The sequence below is a fragment of the Somniosus microcephalus genome, chromosome 4 (assembly GCF_052327205.1).
Source record: "Somniosus microcephalus isolate GS21.2 chromosome 4, FLI_Smic_1.0, whole genome shotgun sequence".
In the NCBI taxonomy this organism is placed as follows: Eukaryota; Metazoa; Chordata; class Chondrichthyes; order Squaliformes; family Somniosidae; genus Somniosus; species Somniosus microcephalus.
This window is the reverse complement of record NC_140990.1, coordinates 181,232,171-181,258,405: the sequence shown is the minus strand read 5'-3', so window position 1 is coordinate 181,258,405 and position 26,235 is coordinate 181,232,171. Positions and strand designations below refer to the sequence as shown.

General features: G+C 49.8%; 1 pseudogene across 1 annotated transcript in view; it reads left to right on the top strand.

Moving 5' to 3' along the window:
* LOC147120047 (carboxypeptidase O-like) overlaps window positions 1–26,235 on the top strand; it is a 143,117-nt pseudogene that overhangs the window by 38,765 nt on the left and 78,117 nt on the right. The window contains exons 4-6 of the transcript XR_015077883.1: window positions 4,268–4,379; window positions 13,460–13,561; window positions 20,757–20,861. The product of XR_015077883.1 is annotated as a carboxypeptidase O-like (transcript). The remainder of the gene's footprint in view (window positions 1–4,267; window positions 4,380–13,459; window positions 13,562–20,756; window positions 20,862–26,235) is intronic.

The following is a 26,235-nucleotide window of genomic DNA, read 5'->3' as shown; positions in this document are numbered from 1 at the left end:
TTTGCGTGCGCCGCATGAGAATGCCGAGGACTTCCGCAACCGAAAGGGCTTCCATTCCTTAAACATTCAGTTGGTCTGTGATCACAGACAGCTGATACTCGCTGTCAATGCCCACTTTCCTGGCAGCAGCCATGATGCCTTCATCCTACGCTAGACTTCTGTGGCAGACCTTTTCCAGGCACCGCATCACCCAGGTGGTTGGCTTCTCGGGGACAAGGGATATCCTCTGTGCACCTGGCTGATGACACCGCTCCGTACGGCCAACACCCTTGCTGAGCTGCGATACAACGAGAGCCATCAAGCTACCAGGAACATCGTTGAGCACACAATCGGCGTGCTCAAGCAATGGTTCCGCTGTCTGGACTATTCTGGAGGAGTCCTTCAGTACTCGCCTGAGTGAGTCTCCCACTTCGTTGTTGTGTGCTGCATGCTGCATAACCTTGCAATCCTCAGGACCCAGCCAATGCCACCAGGCATTGGAGCACCACCAGAGGAGGAGGAGGAAGATGAGGAGGATGATCATCAGCAGCACCAAGGTGGGAGGGAGGCATACAATGTACAAAGTGGAAGGGCCGTCCGTCAAAGGCTCATAGCAAGTCGCTTCCAGGCCCCTTCTGAGGAAATGGCTTCTGCCATTGAGAACAACCTGAATGAAACCAACCCGCAACCCCTAAGCCGGTCAAGGCAACAATGATTGCAAAGACCAAACATGTACATTTTGAATACAAAAACTTATATTTATTTTACAAACTCTGTGTGTCTCATTTCCGCACAACAAACTAATAGAAAGAAACACAAAAAAAAAGTCATTAATATAACTGGCTCTCACAACATGGAGACAATGTCCAAAACAGTAAAAAAAAATTGACCACGAACCTCGGCCTTTAATAAAACAATGAACAACATTTTGTCACACCTCCTACTTTTTGCCCTTCGAGGGTGATCTCCTTCCCTTACGCACTTCCCCCCTTCCCACTCTACTGCTCCTCCGTAATGGGTCCCTAGTGGCTGCAGCAAGGCTGGTGGAAGGCTGCTGATTGTCATGACCTGAGACTGCAGATGCCCTTGAAGGACGGCCTCGATCAACTCTGGGCCTGGAGGGCCCGGCTGCAGACTGCACCAACTCTGCATGGGTGGCAGCAGTCTGTCCTACAGGCGGTGGCAAGTGCAGAGGAGAAGTGACAGTGGTGGCAGCAGGAATGCTGTCATCTTGAGAGAGGACAGCAACTCCCTGCTCGACCGACACACTGGCACTCCCACGGGGCAGCACCTCAGCATCCGGAGCAATCTGCTGGAGCACAGATTGCTGGCCTGCTGCGGCGCGGTGAGAGCCCCGGGGAAATGTGCCTGAACCAGCGAGGATGGCAGCAGTCAGTGCTCGCGTGGCCTCAATCTGAATCTGCATGAGAGCAGTCTGAGATGGGCTCATAGCAGCCAGTGACTGCATTGCAGCACTAAGCATTTGTGTGGCATCCGCCTGTGCTACAGCGAAGTGCTCCACACTCCTTGTCAGTGATTCAATGCATTCGGGCACCCTTCCCACTGCACCCATGAGCTCAGTGTGCCTGTGCACCGCCTGGGCGCTCATTTCAGCGAGGACCTGCTCCTCCTCTGCGTCCAGTGCAGTAGGACTCGATGGCATACTCTCCCTCCGGGGAGAAGGCCCCCGAGCTTCCCTACCCCCATTGCGTTGCTGCAGCCCGCTGGGTCCTGGAGCTTCACCCTCATCAGACCATTCCCCCCTGCTCCCCTCCAGGGAAGGCGTGTTCCCAGTGTGGGCATAGGCTTCCCCGGGAGAGGGTGGCGCTGATGCTCCGGCTTCCTCTTCCTCCTCGCCTTCAGCTTCACTCCCACTGGCAGCTTGAGGGCCCATCTCCTCAACTGGTGAATCACCATCTGAAAGCAGGGAGGTACAAGAGTGGCTTTAGCATGAGGACAGGGTGGCAGCAAGGGAGGAATGAGTGCAGCGATTTAGTAAGTTGGATTGAAAGTGTTAAAGGCTGGTGTTGTGAGGAACAAGTGGAAGGAGAGAGGACAAGAAGGTGATGACCTTACCATTGCTGTCCAGGACAGGGTCGGCGTCTTCGGTGGCGACAGGACCAATCACCCGGCTTGCCACAATCCTCTGGACGCGCACCTCAAGATCGCTGAGGGGTTGCAGCTGAGGCCGCCCTCCACCCATCCGTTGCTGCTGTCTCCTATTATGAGATAGCTTGGCCTGCAAGAAAAAGGATGGCGTCTGAGTAAATATGCAGCCATGGTCTTGCCTGATGTGCCTCCCATAGTTGAATAGCCCTTACTGTATACAGCCATGGTCTTGCCTGATGTGCCTCCCATAGTTGAATAGTCCTTACTGTATGCAGCCATGGTCTTGCCTGATGTGCCTCCCATAGTTGAATAGTCCTTACTGTATGCAGCCATGATCTTGCCTGATGTGCCTCCCATAGTTGAATAGCCCTTACTGTATGCAGCCATGGTCTTGCCTGATGTGCCTCCCATAGTTGAATAGTCCTTACTGTATGCAGCCATGGTCTTGCCTGATGTGCCTCCCATAGTTGAATAGTTCTTACTGTATGCAGCCATGGTCTTTCCTGATGTGCCTCCCATAGTTGAATAGCCCTTACTATATGCAAAGTGTGGAATGTGCATGTGTGTTTGATGAAAGGGCCATAGGTGTTGGATGAGTATTGGGCATTGGGGCTTTTAAGACCCTCTGGCCATAGAGTGAGGTTGAGACGGAGAGGTTTTGAAAAAAAGCCACTCAGCCTGACGACCCGAGTGAGGTCGTTGAACTTTTTTCTACATTGAATATGGATCCTGGGCACCATGCTCCTGGAGGAGATGCTCTGAGCCACCTCCCTCCACACTCTTCTGTACTCGCGTGGCAAAGGCCTCTTCCCACTCTCTGGGTACAGTATAGATCTTCTGCGCTCCACCGTGCCAACCAGAGCCTCGAATGCCCGCTCGCAGAAGCGCTGTGCTCGCTCCCTGGCCCTCTCCATAGTCCTTGGCTGGAAGATTTAGCCACAGGTCTGCCCAGGCCGAGATTCAAGGCTCCAATGAGCAGGGTGTGGCTGTAGAGCAAGATCGACCCTCCCCTTTAAGAACTGACCGGCGCCAGTGTGTCTGTGTTCAATCGGTAACTGACAGCACCTGCGCTGCGCCCGCGCTCTGAGGTTGCGCCTCGCTCCTCGGCCTTAGTGCCTTAAGAGAGATGTGCAGCGCCTGATTTAGCGCTCCAATCACCTCCAAGGGCGATAAAAGCCAAGTTTGCAGTTGGAGGCGATAATTAGCGCCAAGCGCTAAATTTTGCGCACGGCCGATAACGGCGCCCCAAACAGGGCGATACTGAATTTCTCCCCAATTGTGTTTAATCGGAGTTTAGGACGGAATATAACACACTAGTTATACAGCAAAAATATACAACTGTAACAAGTAGCTGGTACCAGACCCGATCGGACAGACGGCTGGCGTGCACAAACATCTCTTCTTATTCGTTTTCCTTCTTGTCTCACGTGTCTTTCTCTCTTTCTCTGAACTACCCAAGAGTGTTAGACTAGGGTCCGCATGGGTCCACTCTCTGAAGAGTGTTAGACCACCGTTTCCACTCTTGGGAGCTCCTCACTCCACGGTCTGAGCTCTTTAAGAGTTCTTTAGCTCTTCCTTTTATTCTCTTTGTAGGGGTGGTCCTGAGGTAGAATAATGGACAAGACCATTTAACCTATAGAGGTTCCCCTTAAAACAAGGTACCCAATGGCATGTCAAGATCTTTGTCTAAACTAAGGAAAAAGTGTCAACCCTCCTGTTATCTCCCACCTGTCAGGAATCTTCTCACAATTATTAAACATGCTTTCTGTACTTGATGCCATGGATGCCACCAGCTGTTCCAACAGGACTGGTTCTCCACTACTTTCTCATCAATGTGTCAACTGTCAGCTCAGTTCCATCTAAACAACCACTGCTTTTCAGATACGGCCCTCACTCTCTCCATACCTGGTCCTGACCTGTGTTCTGGTCAATATTTATCCCTCAGTCAACATCATTAAAGCAAATTATCTGGTCATTATCACATTGCTGTTTGTAGGACCTTGCTGTGTGCAAATTGGCTGCCACGTTTCCAAAATTACAATGGTGACAACACTTCACACTTCATTGGCTATAAAGCATTTTGGGATGTCCTGAGGTCATGAAAGGCGCTATATAAATGCAAGTCATTCTTTCCTTCCCATTATCTACTACACCAAAATGACTTTCTCTGATTCAACAGTGTTTTAACACAAAATATTCAAGATCGCCTGGACAGCCAGATAAAGAATGACAATAAACAGCCTTTCGGTACTAGAGCACATAGCTACACCAAGTATCACCCAATGGAAGAGGTAAGAATTATACTAGAGGTGGAAAGTGTAATGTATGTAATGTATATATACCTTAAGGGAGAGAACTACTTTTTACAGCTCCTGTATACTGTAGTACCGGCAGTGACCACACCTGTACATAAACCCTGAGTAGTGATCTGTTCAGTTAGTTCTAGAGTAACCCTCATTCAGTAAACACCTGTTGAATCGTTCCCTGCAGTCTGTTGTCTGATTATTGAAGGACACAACATCAAGATACACGGACATAACATTGGCGACGAGGCAGATTCAAACCTACCTGCAACTCTGCATCACCTCCCAGGGATTCGCTCCTGGAGAACAGTGGAAGAAGGTCGAGTCCAGAAGCACGGGCGTCAACCACGGGCAACCGCCCAGTCATCCAGCGGAGATTTGAGCATCGCAGGGGAGGCTGTCGAGAGCCAGGCTTAGCTTTCCAGCCACGGTGGTCCAGCGAAACGGGCTGGCAACAGGTACTGCGCAGACCCTTCCCGGACAGCGGCGGGCTAGAGCCCGACCGAGCGGCACAGAAAAAGGCCGAGCAGCGTCGACGGTGGAGAGAGAGAGGGCAGAGCGCACAGGGCGCAGCCGGTGTTCAGGACCGAGCGGCGTCAACGGGGGAGAGAGACGAGAGAGAGCAGAGCGCAGCCGGTGTTCAAGGGCCGAGCAGCGTCAACGGGGGAGAGAGGCGCGCAGGAAAACGCGAGGCGCTGCTATTGCCACGAGGACCGCAGAGAGCGGCGTTGGCAGCAGTGCAGGAGCAGCGCGCGAAACCCACAGGGCGTCGCCATTTGCCACGAGGACCGCCGAGAGCGGTATTGGCAGCAGCGCAGGAGAAGCGCGCTAAACCCACAGGGCGTCACCATTTGCCACAAGGACCGCCGAGAGCAGCGTTGGCAGCAGCGCAGGATAAGCGCGCAAAAACTAGGGTGTCACCAGTCGCCACAAGGACCGCCGAGAGCGGCGATGGCAGCAGCGCGGGAGATGCCATTATAAGCCGCAGTGGGGAAGAAAGGAAAGCGCGGGAGACACCATTTTAAGCCAGTCTAACCACACCCAAAAATGCCGAAGAGTGGCAGTATCACAGCGTTCGACAATGAAATCGAACATTGGACGACATATGTCGAACGCATAGAAGTATACTGCAAGGCGAATGAAGTACCAGATGGCAAGAAAGCGCTGGTATTGTTGAATTCAATGGGTGCAAAAACGTATGGCTTACTACGAAACCTAGTAACCCCAGAGAAGCCAGTAGAAAAGGATTTTGAAAACATAGTGTCAATCCTACAGGACCACTTAAACCCCACACCACTGCTGATAGCAGAAAGATTTAAGTTTCACAAAAGGAACCAGCATAAAGATGAAAGTAATGCTGAGTATTTAACGGAACTGCGCAAGCTATCGAAACACTGCCAGTTTGGAACGGGACTAGCAGATACTTTAAGGGACAAGTTTGTGTGTGGGCTTCAAAGTGAAGGAACCCAGAAATGGCTTCTATCAGAAAAGGATCTTACGCTGGACAAGGCTTTCAGCATTGCAGTATCACACCAAGCAGCAGCACGGGGTGCTGCAGAGATACAACGGAGACCGCAAGAATATGGCACAAATGAAATGTCATACGGAACAGTGAAGTGCTATTGCTGCGGCAGAACAACGCACGACCATAATGATTGCTGGTTCAAGGACAAAGTGTGCAGACAGTGTGGAAAAGTAGGACACATAGCAAGAGTCTGCAGGTCAGGAAAGAAAACCAGCAGCAAGAAATCTCCACAGGAGAAGTACAAGAAGGTACATAATGTGACGGAGAGTAGTTCAGACGAACAGAAGAGTGATACAGACTCCGGAAGCAAGGAGCTGGGTTGTCTGAAACTACATAATGTGATCAAAACGGAGGATCACCAAACTATCTGGGTCACGCTCAAGATAGCAGGAGTCCAAGTGAAAATGGAATTGGACACAGGATCAGCCCTAACAGTCATAAACCGAAGGGACTACAAGCGGCTATTCTCACATATACCCTTGAGAGATACAAAGATTGTCTTGAAGATGTACACGGGGCAAAAAGTCTACCCCAAAGGAAAAATAAGGGTGAACGTTATATATAACGGCAAGGAAACACTAAAAATGGACGTATATGTATTGCCAGATGGAGGACCACCAGTACTAGGACGTGAATGGATCCGGAAGATACAGCTAGATTGGCATTCCATACAAGCACTGACTGTAGATGCCAAAAAGGATGACGACGTCACACCTGGACGACTGTCAAAAATGCTAACTGACGCACAAGAAGTGTTCCAGCAGGGACTCGGAACACTAAAAGGCATAACAGCGATGATCAAAATAGAGGAAAATGCAAGCCCAAAGTTTTTTAAGGCGAGACTGGTACCTTATGCGATCCGCCCAGCCGTCGAAGCAGAGCTGGAAGATTTGGAACGTTCAGGAGTACTGTCCAAAGTGGACTGGAGCGAGTGGGCTACACCCATCGTTCCTGTAATGAAGAGGTCGTTGAGTAATATGCCTGGGGAACCAAAGAAGGTTCGCATCTGTGGGGATTTTAAGGTGACAGTGAACCCAGTCCTTCACACTGTACAATATCCGCTTCCGCGGATTGAAGATATTTTCACCTCGCTATCTGGAGGGAAACGCTTCACTAAGATTGATCTGGCCCAGGCGTACCTGCAAATGGAGGTAGAAGAAGCCTCGAAACAGTACCTCACGATCAACACTCATAAAGGTCTCTACCAATACAACCGGCTGGTGTTCGGGGTCGCATCAGCTCTGGCTATTTGGCAAAGGGCAATGGAACAAGTCCTGCAAGGGATTCCAGGGACCCAGTGTTATTTGGACGACATCCTGGTCACGGGCGAAAATGACAGTGATCACCTCGCCAACCTGGAGCAGGTGCTCACTAGATTGAATGAATATGGGCTCCGAGCTAATCGCCACAAATGCGAGTTTTTCCAGAAGCAGATCTTGTATTGTGGCCACGTTATTGATAAAGAGGGGTTACATAAGTCCCCTGAAAAGATTGAGGCAGTAGTCAAGGCTCCAGCACCGGAAAGTGTGTCACAACTGAGGTTGTTCCTCGGGCTGGTGAACTACTAGCATAAGTTCTTGCTGAATTTGTCTACCGTACTACACCCACTGAACACCCTACTGCAAACGGGGGTACCATGGAAGTGGAGTGACAAATGTAAACGAGCTTTCCAGAAGAGCAAAGCATTGATCACATCAAAAGAGGTGTTGGCTCATTTCAACCCAGCACTACCAATTCGGTTGGCGTGTGATGCATCACCCTATGGCATTGGAGCGGTGCTGTCGCACAAATTCCCGGACGGCTCGGAGAGGCCAGTAGCCTTTGCGTCTCGGTCACTAACCTCAGCCGAGTGTAACTACGCCCAGATTGACAGGGAGGCCCTCAGCCTAGTGTGGGGAAAGAAAAAGTTCAATCGCTATCTGCACGGGCAGAAGTTCACCTTGCTGACTGACCACCAAACACTTGTCTCCATCTTTAATCCAAAGAAGGGCGTTCCGGTGATGACTGCGCAATGGCTACAAAGATGGTCCCTTTTTCTAGGGGCGCACCAATATGAAATCGAGTATAAGGGCACAAAACAGCATGGAAACGCTGATGGGCTATCACGCCTGCCACTGCCTACTGCGGAGGAAGCACCAGCAGTGGATCCTGTCGAAATATTTCATTCGACTATAATTGAATGCTTGCCAGTAACTAACGCTGGTATAGAGAAGGAGACCCGAAATGACCCGACACTGTCTCGGGTATATGATTTGACGGTGAAGGGATGGCCAGCACATGGCGACTCACTGTTGCCAGCATTCTCATCCAGAAGAGAACAGCTGTCAGTATGCCAGGGGACCTTGATGTGTGGGTCCCGAGTGGTAATTCCACCCAAGTTAAGGGAGAGAGTGCTCAATGAGCTTCACGAAGGTCATCTGGGAGGGGTGAAAATGAAAAGCCTTGCTAGGGCTTATGTGTGGTGGCCGGGAATCGATCAGCAAATCGAGGACCTGACAAAGAGCTGCTTAGGATGCCAGAAGGTCCAAAATGCACCACCAGATGCCCCTCTACACCCATGGGAGTGGCCCTCATCTCCATGGCAACGGGTGCATATTGATTTTGCTGGTCCATTCATGGACTCAATGTTTTTAATAGCCGTGGATGCGCACTCGAAATGGCCTGAGGTGATCAAAATGTCCTCCACCACCACGGAGAAAACTATTGCAGTCCTACAGACCATTTTTGCCAGGAACGGCTTGCCAGAGCAGATTTGCTCTGATAACGGACCACAGTTTGCATCCGAAGAGTTTCGAAGATTTATGAAAAGGAATGGGGTAAGGCATTACACATCCGCCCCGTAGCATCCAGCCACAAATGGATTGGCTGAGAGGTTCGTACAAACCTTTAAAAAAGCAGTAAAGGCCATGTGCGATGACGACATTCCACTGCAGCATAAGGTGGACAATTTCCTGTTAGCCTACAGAAATGCGACACATGCAGTCACCAACCAGGCCCCGGCTGTTGTGTATGTAACCTGTTCCACCTTAAGAGATGTACTACTTTCTCAGGCTGCTGTAGACGTAATACCGGGGGTGAACACACCGGTATATAAGCACTGTGCAGTAATCTTGTATTCAGTATAGTCCCTACCTCCAACCAGTAAAGACCTGTTTTTATTGTTACTCATTAGTCTGTGTCTTAATTAACTAAATAATTCACAGACTTAACACTGGCGACGAGTCAGGTTCTTACCCTGCGGCAGTTATTCCACGGTGGTTGAAGAGAGGTTTCAAACCACACCACCCCACTGGAAGCGACAGGCATTAGGACCCTGAAGCCTCCATCAGCTTGTGAACCGGAGTAGAAGACAGGGCTGGGGAAGACAGAGGTACAGGGCGATAGCGATCGGCAGATAAGGGCCGGGCCGCTTTGAAGTGAGGGGCGCAGCCGGGCCATCGATCGCAACCACCGATAAGGGCCGCACTCGGGCTGAAAGGGCAGCGGCTGCAGAAATTGAAGGCGCGAGAGCCGCGGTGCACAGCGCGGGCCATCGATCGCGATCGGGAGATAAGGGCTTTGGAGTGCGAGGCGCAGCCGGGCCATCGATCGCAAGCACTGATAAGGGCCGGGCCGCTTTCAAGTGCGAGGCGCAGCCGGGCCATCGTTCGCATCCGCTGATAAGGGCCGCACTCGGGCGATCGCGGCGAAGATAAGGGCCGCACTCGGGGGCTGAAGGGAGACGGCATCGGGGGACGGGTGAAGACCGCCAAGCGTGGGAAAACCGCCATTTTGTGGGCGGAGGACGACGGCAAGAGCGGGAAGCCGCCATCTTTGATAACAAGTAAAGAAAAGAAAATCTGAGAAATTGCAAATCTACAATGCCTAAACACGGGAATATTAGCACCTTTGATAGTGACCTCGAAGATTGGGCCATATATGTTGAAAGAGTAAAAAATTATTGTAAGGCCAATAAAATTCGTGACCAAGATAAAGCTCTAACATTATTAAATTTAATGGGTGCGAAGACATACGGGCAATTGAAACACCTGTTATCACCAGATGAACCGGCGGATAAGACGTTCGATGAGATTGTTACTGTCCTGAAAGATCATCTAAACCCCACGCCGCTGATGCTAGCGGAACGATTTAAATTTTATGACAGAAGGCAGCTACAGCATGAAAGCAATGCTGAATATTTGCTGGAATTGCGTAAATTAGCGAAATATTGCCAGTTTGGAACGGGACTGACAGATGCACTACGAGACAAATTTGTGTGTGGTTTATTTAAACAGGATACACAAAAGCGACTGCTCAAGGAGAATGAGCTGACGCTTGAGAAGGCGGTCACTATGGCAGCAGCACACGAAGCTGCAGCGAGAGGCACGGCAGTAATGCAGCTACGGTCACCGGAGCTCAGTGCACACAAATTGGGTGTGAGTTCTGGCAAATGTTATCGTTGTGGAAAGACAACGCATGATCAGAACCAGTGTTGGTTTAAAAACCAAGAATGTAGAACTTGTGGTAGGCTTGGACACATAGCTAGAGTATGCAGGTCAGGGAAGAAGACCAGCAACAAGAAGTCACCGCAAGGAAAATACGCAAAAGTACACAAGGTGGCCGAACAGGAGTCCGATTCAGACGCTAGCAGTAATGAACTGGCTGGCTTAAGCAGTATTGAACTGGCTAGCTTAAGGGTACTCAACGTTGGTAAGGGTGCAGACCTCCAGACAATTTGGGTTACTCTTCAGATAGAAGGAGTCCAAGTACAAATAGAATTGGACACTGGATCGGCATTGTCGGTCATGAATAAGAAAGATTACAGAAGGTTATTCCAACATATTCCCCTACAGGATACGGAGATTATATTGACAACCTACACGGGGCAGAGAGTGTACCCCATCGGGACAATAAAGGTTGCAGTGGTCAACAAGGGCGAAGGAAGTCAAATAATGGACTTATATGTGCTACCGGAGGGAGGTCCACCACTACTAGGCTGGGAGTGGTTTAGAAACATAAATATGGACTGGCATTCGCTAAAAGCCATAAAGAGTGAGAACTCGGTGCAGATAATCAGCCCAGACTCTAGAACTGATGATGGTAAGACCAACCCATGTGCAAAAGACAAAGTTTCAGCACAGAATTCCACTGAGCAACAACAACATAGTTTAACAGAGAATTCTGAGTCTGTCAAGCCTACTGATATGCACATTTTTGAGGGAAACTGGGCTCGAACTCAACTCCATTTCAAACTACAACAGCAATTAGAACAAATGATTCGCCGTTTTGAGCAAGAGATGAATGAAATAAAAAAGTTCTTTGTTACAGAGTGGGAGAATCTGGAAAGTCAACAGAAGCAACTGATGGAGAAAATGGAGCAGGAGCACACCAACCATCTGCGCGAGGAGGCCGAACGAATCAAAGCTGATTCAGGTTCTGAAGGTGCGTGCCATAATCTGGTGTCAGAAGAGTTAACGGTCAGCCAACTCCTTCATATGCTGAGGGACAAGACTCTGAAATGGGAAAAACTTGAACACGAGCTGCGATCTTCAAAGGAAAAGGGTTCGGAGCTCTCAAAAGTCATTGAGGTGGCTGATGTGACGACACAGACTGAAACGACTGCAACAGAGCAGCCATTGGATGCCAAAAGTACGCTGACTCACGTCAATGTAGAACAACAGACCGCTGAAACAGCTGCTCCGGTAGAGGGATTGCATAGTCCGATCAATCAATCTCCAAAGGAAGTTGAAGTATTAAAATCACAAATGAGGTCACTAGTAAACGACTTGCTGAAAGCCCAGAAAAAGCTGGATGCAGAGGTACACATGAAGAAGTCTCTTCAGGAAAGATGTCTGGATTTGGAACAAGAGCTGGCTAACGTCCAGCTGGGTATGGAGGAAATAGACGACCCTCTCACTGGTCTAGCTCAGGACGACACCGAATATTACCATGACCTGGTGGACGACACCGAATATTACGATGTCCTGTCCTGCCCAGCTTGTAACTTCGACTCCCAAAGTGCAGAAATCATGGAGGAGCACCAAAAGTCTACGGAACATCGGGAGAAGCTGGCTCGACGACGGAAACATGAGGAAGAGAAGGAGGAACTGCGCATGCAGCTGGCAGCTGTGGCAGCTGACAATGGAGCCCAGAGAGTCTCCAAGAAGCAGAAAAGGAAAAGAAAAACAGAAGATGACCCATCTGAACCATTATCACCTCTACCAGATCACACACGTGGTCCCTCCGAACGGAGCCAAATCAGTTCGGAAGTTCAAGCTGTTAAATCCATGAAAGGACTATTGAATGAGTAACGTGAACCGACTACACCACAGAGATTGAATCTGTGAACTGTTTTCCGCAGAGACTGAATCTGTGATATGTTACGTTAAACATGAAGTTATATATGTATATATGTTATTACGTTATGTTAAATGGGGGGGATGACTATAAAGCTAAGAAGGGAGGAGTGTTGTGTATGTAACCTGTTCCACCTTAAGAGAGCTTAAGCCTGTTCCACCTTAAGAGATGTACTACTTTCTCAGGCTGCTGTAGACGTAATACCGGGGGTGAACACACCGGTATATAAGCACTGTGCAGTAATCTTGTATTCAGTATAGTCCCTACCTCCAACCAGTAAAGACCTGTTTTTATTGTTACTCATTAGTCTGTGTCTTAATTAACTAAATAATTCACAGACTTAACACCGGCCATGATGTTCTTTAACTGAAGGTTGAGATCTCATCTGGATTTGCTCAGACCAAATGCATGAAGAGATGTTGAGAGTAAACAATTCCAGCACATCAATGAGAAGCCGACAAGGAGCTTCAATGTGGGGCAACCAGTCTTGGCCCGCGACTACCGAACAGAGAAATAGCAACCAGGAATGATATGCACACGGCAGGGGCCACTAATGTACACAGTGGATGTTGGGGAGAACATTGTGAGACGCCATGCTGACCAGATCCTAGAGTCACAGGAACGAGTCAACCCCATGTCTCGGGCATACGTACCTGGTGAGGAACCCGACGTACAGGTCGCATCTACCTCAGAAACAATAGCATTGGAAGCTGATGAATCAACTGACGACAGGGTGCTAGAATTGCCTCCGCACCAAGAGCGAGACACTCGGGAAAGGCGTTATCCAGAAAGAATCAGGAAGCCTCCCCAGAAACTGAATATATGAATGGACTATTTTCATATAACATTGTATATTAAAAATGTTAATTGTTAAATGAGTATTATGGTACTGTTAATCTAAAAGGGGAGGAATTGTAATGTATGTAATGTATATATACCTTAAGGGAGAGAACTACTTTTTACAGCTCCTGTATAGTGTAGTACCGGCAGTGACCACACCTGTATATAAACCCTGAGTAGTGATCTGTAAAGTTAGTTCTAGAGTAACCCTCATTCAGTAAACGCCTGTTGAATCGTTCCCTGCAGTCTGTTGTCTGATTATTGAAGGACACAACATTAAGATACACGGACATAACAGAAAGAATTGTCTCTTTTTCCATTTAGTGTCTCAAAAACTTCCTTCACTGTTTCTCTCCCAAACACTCAGATCTATTACTGGATGGAACAAATGAAGGAAAACTACAAGGAGTTGGTGACACAGCATCTGCTGGGGATAACCTACCAGAAACGGCCGATGTATTATCTGAAGGTATCCAGAGTCTGTTGTACTCAGTTCTTCTGCCCCCTTTTTCTCTCATTGCTTGTTCTGTCATAACCTCCCTCCGCCAACATTGCCCCAACAGTGAACTTCAGTCACACAGCAGCCCCCCGACCCTTTTGCACCCATATGACAATTCCATGTAGCTCAACTTCTTGCCATTGCTTTTCCTCCATTTTCTCTTATTACTTCTTCTGTCATAACCTCCCCTGACACTGAGCTTTAATCACAGAGCTGCACTCACACTTCAGTGGCACCACATGACCTTTCCATTTTCCACACACGGTGTTCTTGCATGTCTCACAGCGAGGGTGCCAAATACCAGGACAGTTTTATAGTGTCTCGTAATATGGACAGTTCCTTACCGGACTCCAGTCAGTAGATTTTTGAAATGTCAGAGAAAGGAGAATTTTCTACCTTCAATCTGGACTTGGTTAAAACCCAGAGCCCAGAGATGAATGGATAGGAACTCGTGCACTTTGCCACACAGCTCCCTTCGCAGAAAGCAGACAAATTTCTAATCAATAATTTAACACCTTAGGGGTTAAAAACTAACTTTACTCACTGAAAAATGTGGCCACGCTTATTTTGATACAAATATTATGGTCTAGAAATTCATTGTAGCCACTTTTGGGGCGGTAAAGTCGGGCGGCTGCTAAAGTTTGCGCCCGGCGCAAAATCGAGGCCACTTCTCCGATATTCATTAGCTTCGCCCTAAGAGTTTGCTCGAGCGCTAAAACTGGCGCTGCACGCCTCTCTTTAGGCACTAAGCCGGAGGTGCTGAGCGAGAGCGCCGAGGCCGGGCGCAGCGCAGGTGCGGCCATCTTGTGATTGACAGCAGACACCCTGGCGCCGGCCAGCTCTTAAGGGGGAAGGGTCGACTTGGTCTGCTGCCACGCCCTGGATAGTGGAGCCCACCAGATAGGCCTGAACACTGCTGCTGGACCCAAATAGCGCCTGAAGCCATGCAGAAGGCCCGTGAACGAGCGCAGCGCTTCTCAGAGCACGATCTGAGTATGCTGGTTGGTGGTGTGGAGAAGAGGCGCCATATTTTGTACCCGGACAATGGCAGGAAGGCGCCGGTCCGCGTCTACCGGAGAGCCTGGAAGCATGTCGCCAGCAAGGTGTCAGCCAACAGCGAGGTCCCCAGGACCGGTGTCCAATGCCGCAAAAAGTTTAATGACCTCACTCGGATTGTCAGGGTGAGTACCCTTTCCAGTGTCCTCCTCATCCTTGCATGTGCACCTCACATTATGGGCAAAGGGACCTGAAAGCCCTAATGGCCAGCCCTCATCCAGCAGCTATGGGACAGGCATGAACATCAATTGCACATTCTGCACTTAACACACTGGCCAAGCTATTCCACCATGGGAGGCAGTGCACACAAGATCAGGGTGACACACTGGCCAGGCTATTCCACCATGGGAGGCAGTGCACACAAGATCAGGGCGACACACTGGCCAGGCTATTCCACCATGGGAGGCAGTGCACACAAGATCAGGGCGACACACTGGCCAGGCTATTCCACCATGGGAGGCAGTGCACACAAGATCAGGGCGACACACTGGCCAGGCTATTCCACCATGGGAGACAGTGCACACAAGATCAGGGCGACACACTGGCCAGGCTATTCCACCATGGGAGGCAGTGCACACAAGATCAGGGCGACACACTGGCCAGGCTATTCCACCATGGGAGGCAGTGCACACAAGATCAGGGCTACACACTGTACTTAGAGGCCGTCCTTTCTCTTGCAGGCCAAGCTGGCCAATAATAAGAAGAGCCGGACTGCGACCGGGGGAGGTCGACCCCAGATCCAGCCGCTGACCGAGCTGCAACATCGCGTGGAGCGCATCATGGGTGGCCGGGTGATTGGCCCCGTTGCATGTGGAGATGCCGACCCTGTTCTGGGCACCAATGGTAAGGACATCACCTTTTGGACCTCTCTCGTCCCACTTGCGCATCAGATCTACATCCTTTGCCACTGTCCGACCAATGCGCTGACTGCCACCACTCATGCATCCCTCGCTGACGCCCTCTCCTCACTCTAAAGCTACTCTTGTGCCTTCCTGCTTTCAGATGGTGAGGAGGAGGTCCCTGAACTTGCCAGTGACAGCCCCTCAGAAGAGGAGCAGGAGGAGGAGCAAGAGGAAGGTGGCCCATCAGGGGAACCCTCAGCCGCGGCAACCCATGCGAATGTAGGGGACACGTCTTCCCTGGAGGGGAGCGTGGCGGAAGTGTCGGAGGGGAGGGGAGCTCATGGGACCTGCGGCCTGCAGAAACGCGGGAGGGGGGTGGAAGCTAAGCGGCCTTCTCCCCAGAGGGGGGGAAGGGTCAGAGGGGAGTCCAGTTGCTGGGCCCAGCGGCGTCCAGCAACGCAGGAAGGGTCGGCCAGCTCGGCGGCCTTCTCCCCAGAGGGGGGAAGGGTTGGAGGGGAGTCCAATTGCTGGGCCCAGCGGCGTCCAGCAACGCAGGAAGGGTCGGCCAGCTCGGCGGCCTTCTCCCCAGAGGGAGAGTCCGGCCTCCAGTCCGGAGATGGTCTTCGCCGAGGAGATGGAACGCCTCGAGGACTTGTCCGCGGACTCAGAGCGCCGGCACACGGAGCTCACGGGGGTAGTGGCACGGTTGCCTGAGGCCATCGAGTCCCTCTCTCGGATTGTGACCGACGTCGGGGCCTCACAGGCCATCAGTTTGGCGGCATTCGGGGCAGAGCAGGCAGCGAGTCGGGCGGCATTCGGGGCAGCTCAGGCAGCGAGTGGGCAGCTGATCAGTGGTGCCGTGCAGTCACTGGGTGCTCTGATGAGGTCACTGAACAGGTCAACACGGGCACTCACTGCTGCCACACTCGCTGTGTCAGCCAGGCATCGCCAGGGCAACCGGCGCGCTGCAGCAGCACAGCGGTCTGTCCCTCGGCAGATTGGTGCGCATGCTGCAGTGCTGGCCCGGGCGAGTGCCAGTGTCTCAGGCGACCAGCGAGCGCCTGCCATCCGCCAGCTTGCCCCCATTCCTCCAGCCGCCACTGCCACTCCCCCAGTGGAGCTGCCAGGAGCTGCTGCAGCGACTGATGCTGGCCAGCCACAGCTGCAGCATTCAACAGCCGCCCGCTCGACGGCCAGACCTCGACTAGGCCGACCCCCAAGGGCATCTGCCGTCACGACATGTGCCCCTCTGGAGCCTGCCCCCAGCCTTGCAGCAGCCAATGGCCTTACTTTGAGGAGCAGCAGGGCGGGCAGGGGCCACACAAAGATGGCCAAGGCATCGCCCTAGCGGGCCAAAAAGTTGAACGTGTGGCCAGTTGTGTTTGTTTTTTGAGGCCGAGAATTGGATGTTTGTTTTTTGAGGCCGAGAATTGGATGTTTGTTTTTTGAGGCCGAAAATTGGATGTTTGTTTTTTGAAGGCCGAGAATTGGATGTTTGTTTTTTGAAGGCCGAGAATTGGATGTTTGTTTTTTGAAGGCCGAGGATGTGATGTTTGTTTTTTACGAAGGCCGAGGATGACGGCCATTTTAGTTGCACTGTTTTGTTAATCCTCTCCAGGTTGTGGGAGCGAGTAATGTGTTTGAGTGTTTTTTGGGGGTTTCGTCTGTTTTTGGTTTACATGTGGGAAGGGCCCTGAGTTTGTACAATAAAGCATTTTATTTATTAACATTGTCCATGTTTGATCTTTGAAGTGTTTGTTGCCTTAACCGGCTGAGGGCTTGCGGAGCGGCTGCAATCATGTTCTTTCATTGGCACAAGCCATTCCCTGACAGGGGGCCTAGAAGTGACGTTCAATAAGCCGCCGACGGGCGGCCCTTGGACCTTGTGCCTCCCTCCTGGGCTGGTACTCCTCGTCCTCCTCCTCCTCATGCTCCTCCTGCTCCTCCTCCTGAGGTGGTGGTCCAACGTGAGGTGGCAGTGCCTGAGTCCTGCGGATAGCCAGGTTGTGCAGCATGCAGCAAACGACGACGAATTGGGAGACTCGCTCCTGCGAATACTGGAGGGCTCCCCCGGAGCGATCGAGACAGCGGAACCGTTGCTTGAGGACGCCGATTGTTTGTTCTATGATGTTCCTAGTCGCTTGATGGCTCTTGTTGTATGCCTCTTCAGCAGGGGTCGTGGGCGCGCGGAGCGGGGTCATGAGCCAGGTACACAAAGGATAGCCTTTGTCTCCGATAAGCCATCCTCTTGGGTGAGGCTGTGCCTGGAACATGTCAGCCACAGTTGTCTGTCGCAGGATAAAGGCATCGTGGCTGCTGCCTGGAAAGCGGGCATTGACAGCTAGGATGCGCTGCCTGTGGTCACACACCAGCTGTACGTTGAGGGAATGGTAGCCCTTCCGGTTGCGGTAATCCTCGGCATGCTCCAGAGGTGCCCGCAAAGCCACATGCGTGCAGTCAATGGCGCCCTGCACCATGGGGAAGCCCGCTATTCTTGCAAATCCCACTGCACGCTGCTGCTGCTTGTCCAGGGTCATGGGGAAGGAGATGAATTGATGTCTCCTTCTGAAAAGGGCTTCGGTCACCTGGCGGATGCAGCAATGCACGGCGAACTGGGAGATGTTAGCGATGTCCCCAGCAGCAGATTGGAAGGGGCAGGTGGCATAGAAGTTGAGAGCCACCGTCACCTTCACTGCCACCGACAGAGACGTCCTGCGCATCAGCTGTGGCTGCAGATCTCTGTGAAGCAGCTGGCAGATGTCTGCAACCACCTCCCTTCTGAATCGCAGCCTCCTAACACACATCGCGGCAGACATGGTCAGATAGGAGGACTGCTGGCGGTATACCCTGGGTGAGTAAGGCCTCAGTTGGCGACGCCTGTTGCCCCCTCTGCGTCTAGCCAGGGCTGCCACTCTCTCACGGCGTCTGTAAGCCCTTCTGGCATAAGGCTGAAAGTCAGCGTTGGCACCCAATGCAGCCCCCATTATATGCTGGCAAACACTGAGCTCTCAATGAAGGCAAAGATAATTGCTAAGCTCTGGCCTGAGCCAAAAATACCTGTCCTAGTGTTGGTCCAAACCAGTAAGCTCTCCTCCTTGGTCTCTCTCCAAAAAACCGTTGCACAAGAGTGAATGCTGCAAAATGGCTGGCCTTTATAGTGCAGGGTAAGTGCCCTTTAATTTGCGCTCCCCGCGGCCTGCCTCGGCTGTGTACCGTTCCACTTCACAGTCGTTAGGGCCGCCCGGCGCACAATGGGCCGGCGCGAGTGAAATTCCGGTTCGGGGCGCACAAAGGGCGTTGCACGACGAAATGACGTCATGATCTGCGCGCGCAGCAGGGCGCGCGCTAAGACTTTGCGCCGGCGCTAAATGTGTACTGAAGTTGGGGCGAGGCGCAGATCACGCTGCGCCCGGGCGCTAAGCGCCTAGCGCTCGAGATCTACTCCTCCTAAGGCGCTAACGGCTGGCGCGCCCAACTGAATTTCTAGGCCTATAGATTTTAGTCATTTTGTCTCAGCTTCTCAATTCAGATACAAACATCTTGTGGGATTTGTTCAAATGTTCATTTTTTGTAAACTAACAGGTACTTAAATTTGTTTAGTCCTGGTCATTTGCTGGAAAGTATTTATCAAATGAGAGTGGTGAGAATGTGGAACGCACTACCACAAGGATTAGTTGAGACGACTGGCATAGATGGATTTAAGGGAAAGCTAGATAAACACATGATGGAGAAAGGAATAGAAGAATATGTTGATGGGGTGAGATGAAGTAAGGTGGGAGGAGGGTTGTGAGGAGCATAAACACCGCATTGGACCAGTTGGGCCGAATGGCCTGTTTCTGTGCTGTACATTCTATGTAACTTGGCTGGATCAATGTGGAGAGTCTATCTGAAGCCTTTGGAGAGTGATAGTCAGGCCAGATTGCGTTCATGGGTGGTGAGAAAAGAATAAATACCTCAACTGAGCAGTCATAACTACTGTTAATTCTACACAATGTCATTTCTACCGTTCACTTATTCTTTTACTGTTTAATAAAGTTGTTTAGCAGTTAAATAAGTCAAAGTTTAGTGAAGTGTCATTCTGCCACCTTCCAATGACAAGGAAGATCTGCGAAGGCACATGATAAAACTAGTAAGTCCAAATAAAGTGAAGAAGGTTCTCATTGCGATCCCTGGGTACACTACTAATTAGAGGTATTAGCTGTGGCTTAGTGGTAGCACTCTCGCCTCTGAGTCAGAATGTCATGCATTCATAGTCCCACTCCAGAGACTTGAGCACAAAGTCCAGGCTGGCACTTCAGTGCAGTACTGAGAGAGTGCTGCACTATCAAAAGTGTCGTCTTTTGGATGAGCTGTTAAACCGAGGCCCCGTCTGCTCACTCAGGCGGACATAAAAGATCCCAGAAGAGAAGTGGAATTCTCCCCGGGATCCTGGCCAACGAACATCACTTACAAAAAAACAGATTTTAGGGTTACGGAACCAAGCGGGTAGATGGAGCTAAGGTACAGATCAGCCATGATCTAATTGAATGGTGGAACAGGCTCAAGGGGCTGAATGGCCTCCTCCTGTTTCTATGGTTTCTTAAATTGTGCATTGAGAATGCTAAGTATGTAGGACCGAGGCATGCTCCAACAATGTCCAATTGGGGAGGGGAAGTTTAATGCCAGAAATAGCTTCCTATAATACAAATTCCCATTTGAACTGATTTTATTTTTACTCCCTGGTCCCAGAAGGACAGCAGACAACAGCTGGGTATTTTGTACTTGGGCACTGCAGCATACAGAGAGAAATTCTGCACCCCTAGCCCATAGGTTTCCAACCAATGAAGTTACTAATCAGAAAGTCACGGGCTAGTGGAGGTGCAGAATTTCCTGACACACACTCCCGAAGTGCCAGGAACGCAGAAGTGGTAAATCCTGGCCAACAGCTTTACTTTTTACTGTAAATCTGCCGCCTGAATGTGGCGAGTTTGATGCCCTCTTATGGTGAATTGAAGCCAAACACCTCTCGCTATGTTTGCTGTCTCTCTCATGCTAATTTTGAATTGCCTCCATTTTATGGTGAGCTTTGGTTTCCTCCTCCCCAGGTCTTCTAATTATTGGCAGCCATGAGATGTTCTGGCATTTTTAATTGCCATGTGCCGCAACACTGGGAGGAACAACCACTATTGCACATTCTACTTCCGTGTGTCTGGGCTGTCCGGTTACCATTAGTAGCCCACACGTCACCCAACATTTCCCCCTTCATTTCCCATCTGTTTTGTCCATAGATCAGTAGCAAATCCAATAAACCCAAGAAGATTATCTGGATGGATTGCGGAATTCATGCCAGGGAATGGATTGCTCCTGCTTTCTGCCAGTGGTTTGTGAAGGAGGTGAGTATCTCCTTATTGTAGTCCTACAAATGAACCATTTGAGTCACAATCCTCTCAACAGCTTTCAGTATTGGAGAGCCCAAATCTCTATGAACATGGGGATGATCCAGATCGAACGGCAGAAAATGAACCGGCTTCAGAATAGGGGACAGAGGGCAATGAATAATGGTGGTAATTCTTATTAGGTACTGTGACCAGTAGAATACATCTCAAGCTAAGTCGTGTAATGTCGCTGCACTTGGCGGTTGTCTAACAACAAGCTAGTAACTATCCTTACTCTGGAAAGTGGGTGCTTAAGGGAGACCTCTTTGTTCAAGGTGGCTGCAAGATGGCACACCTAGTGATGTAATTGCAAAACCAGTTCCACCCTCCAATATCTGCCGAACTCCAGGGCACTGTTGATGACCAAGCAGTCGATCTGGCTTACTAACGGAACCGGGAGGGGAATACCAGTCAAATATCCTGCCAAATTGACTCCAAATAATCCTCTAGGCAAGCAGCAGAAAGCTTCCGAATGCTCTACACATGGCAACAGGTTTGAGTTTAGAAAGAAGAAAGAAAGACTTGTATTTCTATCGCACCTTTCACGTCCTCAGGACGTCCTCAAGCGCTTTACAGCCAATGAAGTACTTTTGAAGGGAAGTCACTGTTCTAATGTAGGAAATGAAGGAGCCAATTTGCACACAGCAAGGTTCCACAAACAGCAATGTGATAATGACCAGATCATCTGCTTTCTGTGATGTTGGTTGAGGGATGAATATTGTCCAGGACACTGGGGAAACGCCCCTGCTCATCTTCGAAATAGTGCCACAGGGTCTTTAATGTTCACCTAAGAGGGCAGACGGGACCTCAGTTTAACAGCTTATCCAAAAGACGGCACCTCAGACAGTGCAGCACTCCCTCAGTACTGCACTGGGTGGATAAAGGGGAACCAGTACATGTCGTGTATTTGGATTTTCAGAAGGCATGCGATAAGGTGCCACATAAAAGGTTACTACACAAGATAAGAGCTCATGGGGTTGGGGGTAATATATCAGCATGGATAGAGGATTGGCTAACTAACAGAAAACAAAAAATTAGGATAAATGGGTCATTTTCAGGTTGGCAAACTGTAACTAGTGCGGTGCCGCAGGGATCAGTGCTGGGGCCTCAACTATTTACAATCTATATTAATGACTTGGATGAAGGGACTGAGAGTAATGTAGCCAAATTTGCTGATGATACAAAGATAGGTGGGAAAGCAAATTGTGTGGAGGACGCAAAGAATCTCCAAAGGGATATAGATAGGCTAAGTGAGTGGGCAAAAATCTGGCAGATGGAGTTTAATGTGGGAAAATGCGAGGTTATCCACTTTGGTAGGAAAAATAAAAAAGCAAATTATTATTTAAATGGGAAGAGATTACAAAATGCTGAGGTACAGAGAGATCTGGGGGTCCTTGTACATGAATCACAAAAAGTTAGCATGCAGGTACAGCAAGTAATTAGGAAGGCAAATGGAATGTTGGCCTTTATTGCAAAGGGAACGAAGTATAAAAGTAGGGAAGTCCTGTTACAACTGTACAGGGCATTGGTGAGACCACACCTGGAGTACTGCGTACAGTTTTGATCTCCTTATTTATGGAAGGATATACTTGCATTGGAGGCAGTTCAGAGAAGGTTCACGAGGTTGATTCCTAGATGAAGGGGTTGTCTTATGAAGAAAGGTTGAGCAGGTTGGGCCTATACTCATTGGAGTTTAGAAGAATGAGAGGGGATCTTATTGAAACATATAAGATTCTGAAGGGGCTTGACAGGGTAGATGCAGAGAGGATGTTTCCCCTCGTGGGGGAATCTAGAACTAGGGGACATAGTTTCAGAATAAGGGGGCACCCATTTAAATCGGAAATGAGAAGGAATTTCTTCTCTCAGAGGGTTGCGAACCTTTGGAATTCTCTTCCCCAGAGAGCTGTGGAGGCTGGGTCATTGAATATATTTAAGTTGGAGATAGATTTTTGAATGGTAAGGGAGTCAAGGGTTATGGGGAGTGGGCAGGGAAGTGGAGTTGAGGCCAAGATCAGATCAGCCATGATCTTATTGAATGGCGGAGCCGGCTCGAGGGGCCAAATGACCTACTCCTGCTCCTACATCTTATGTTTTTATGTTCTTATGTCAGCCTGGGTTACGTGCTCAAGTCTCTGGAGTAGAGTTTGAACCCACTACCTTCTGATTCTGTGCTACCACTGAGCCTTTGATAGCCTTAGACACACCCAAAAAAAGACTTTGGCAACAGATAGCGTGTCACATTAGAAATTACCAGCAGCTTAAAGCTGCAGAAGGGAAAGCGAACAAGTCTTCAGATAATAAGGACGGTCATACAATATCAGTCCGAGTCAACAGGTGGCAGTAGATCCAAACACAGCAGACAGAATCCAGTACGATGGAAACGATAAATCCCACTTACAAAAAGCCATGTTTTCAATCAATCAACTGAGAACTAATTAGTGCTCTGTACTGGTAAGCTGCAGACTTTTATTTGGTTAAGCTCCATTATTATCACTGCACATAATTGGGGGGGGGGGTGGCCCTAAACCTTAGTTGGGTCAACCAGGGCCCAAGATTTCTGGACGTCGGTTAAGTAGGGCACGACTCAAGTAGGAGCATGTATGGAACTCTGTACCAAGCAAACTCTGTACATTCTACACATGTAGCTTTCTCAGTAAGTTGAGTCAGAGACTTTTAGACATGGCGATGGGTTTCTGAGCATGTCAGATATCTGGCTGATCAAAAATAAAAGTTCCTCAGAGACTGGTCGCTTGCACTTCCGTTCAACTCTAATGAGGATACGCTGTAACTAGAATGTCCAAGTTTGCAGATAATGAAAAATTGTGTGTGTGGGAAAGCAGGATGTTCCCGGGAGGAAGATATTGGTCAGAGATAGTGGCAGGTGAGCCTTAATAGGGAGAACTACAAGGTAATTCACACTGGATTTGCAAAAATAACATGCAATTACATAGTGCGGGGTGTATCATTAAGTGAGATCGTGCAGGAAAAAATGTCAACAATGCCAACAATGACCAAGGCAAATAGAGTAGGCCAATAGACTACAAGGACATTAATAGAGGATAAGTCCTGGGAGGTCATACTGATACACTAAATCATTACTGAGAACACACTGGGAGAATTATTATCCATTTTTGGGCACTGTACTTATGAAAAGACAGAGACAATGGAAATGATTCAAAAGAATGATTTAAGACCAGGTCCAATGAATTACTTTAAAGAAAAAAATATTTAGAAACTGCACCGAAGGCCTAACAGTGTAGGACAAGCGGGTTAGATCTTGACTTTGTGCAACCCGTTTTACATATCTCTCAATTTTTATTTCCATTAATTCACTGAAAGATAAAGGGCTAAAAATTCAGTTTGGGGTGCCAAGCTCGCCTGGGCGCCGGAATTACCGCTGCGTGCGGAGCCACTTGCGCCATCTGGATATTCAGTTTCTGCGCCCCAAATGGAAGCGGGCCGTTAAACGAGGCTTCCCGCGCCCCGCTTGGGGCGCTGAAACTGAATATCGGCACGCTAAGGGCCGCAGCGCCACCCGCTGCGACACGGCACGCTGCGGTACTGCAGGCCTTCCTCCCACTGTTAAGGGGGAGGTGCCTGCAACAGCGCGATCCCCGCTCGCGAGTGCCGGCAAATGAGCCCGGCACCAAGGAGAAGTGCCGGGCTCTCGGGAAACAGCCGGCAATGCCGCGGGGGGGGGGGGTGTAGGAGGCCGGGGACGGGCAGGCGGGCGCCGAAAAAGCGGCCGGCCGCACCTCCACCTTAACTAGCGCCACTACCGCCACAGGTAGGCCCCTGTGTACCGGTCGCTATTTGCGGCCGGCGCTGACGAGGCGGGCGCGACCAAATATGGCCATCGGGGCGATAGCGGGGCGCTGCGCACACCGATGACGTCATCGGTGGCGGCGCAGCGCTACAGGCTAACGCCGCCATTAGCGCCCCGCTAAATATCGCGGTAGGTGTGGCCAGTGGCACAAAAGCCACTGAGTGCCCTCTTTGGGCGCAAACTGGTGGCGCAGGCCACTGAATTTCTAGGCCAAAGGCTTTCAATGAATGGGTGCAGGACATTCTGTGAGGGGATGGGGAACAGCCAGAAGTTGTGATCCAAGTTGGAACTAATGACACAGGTAGGAAAAGAATTGAGGTCCTACAGTAGGGTGACCATACATTCCCATTTTACAGGGACAATCCCCAGATGAGTCTCCGGTTCACGAAACTCGTCCCCGAATACGTGCGGGTTCAAATCAGGAGCCACATGACCCCAAGTTGCCCTGCGGTCGGAATGGTACCAGAGGACTGGAGGATTGCAAATGTTACACTCCTCTTTAAAAATGGTGAGAGGGATAAACCTGGTAACTACAGGCCAGTCACTGGAGACCATTGTCAAGGCCAAAATTAATTCTCACTTGGTGAAACATGGGTTAATAAAGGACTGCCAGCACAGATTTGTTAAAGGCAAATGGTGTCTGATTAACCTGACTGAGTTCTTTGATGAAGTAACAGGGAGGGTTGATGAAGGTAGTGCAGTAGATGTGTGTTATATATATGGACTTTCAAAAGGCATTTGATAAAGTACCACATAACAGACTTATTCAGAAAATAGAAACATATTGTGTTAAAGGACAGTGGTAATTTGGGTACATAATTAGCTAAGGGACAGGAAGCAGAGTGTAGTGGTGAACGGATGTTTTTCTGACTGGAGATTATGTGCATTGGGGTCCCCAGGGATTGTTATATTAGACCATTGCTTTTCTGGTTATATATAAGTGACTTGGACTTGGATATAAGGAGTACAATTTTGAAGTTTGCTGCTGATACAACAACAACAACCACTTGCATTTATATAGCGCCTTTAACGTATTAAAACATTCCAAGGCGCTTCACAGGAGTGTTATCAAACAAAATGTGACACCGAGCCACATAAGGAGATATTAGAACAGGTGACCAAAAGCTTGGTCAAAAAGGTAGGTTTCAAAGAATGTCTGAAAGGAGGAGAAAGCGGTAGAGAGGCAGAGAGGTTTAGGGAGGGAATTCCAGAGCTTAGGGCCTAGGCAACAGAAGGCATGGCCGCCAATGTTGGAGTGATGAAAATCTGCAAGAGGCCAGAATTGTAGAAGCGCACAGATCTCGGGGGGTTGTGGGGCTGGAGAAGGTTAATGAGATTGGGAGGGGCGAGGCAATGGATGGATTTGAAAACAAGAATGAGAATTTTAAAATTGAGGCAATGCCGGACCAGGAGCCAATGTAGGTCAGCGAGCACAGGTGGTAATGGGTGAATGGGACTTGGTGCGAATTAGGATATAGGCAACAGAGTTTTGGATGTGCTAAGTTT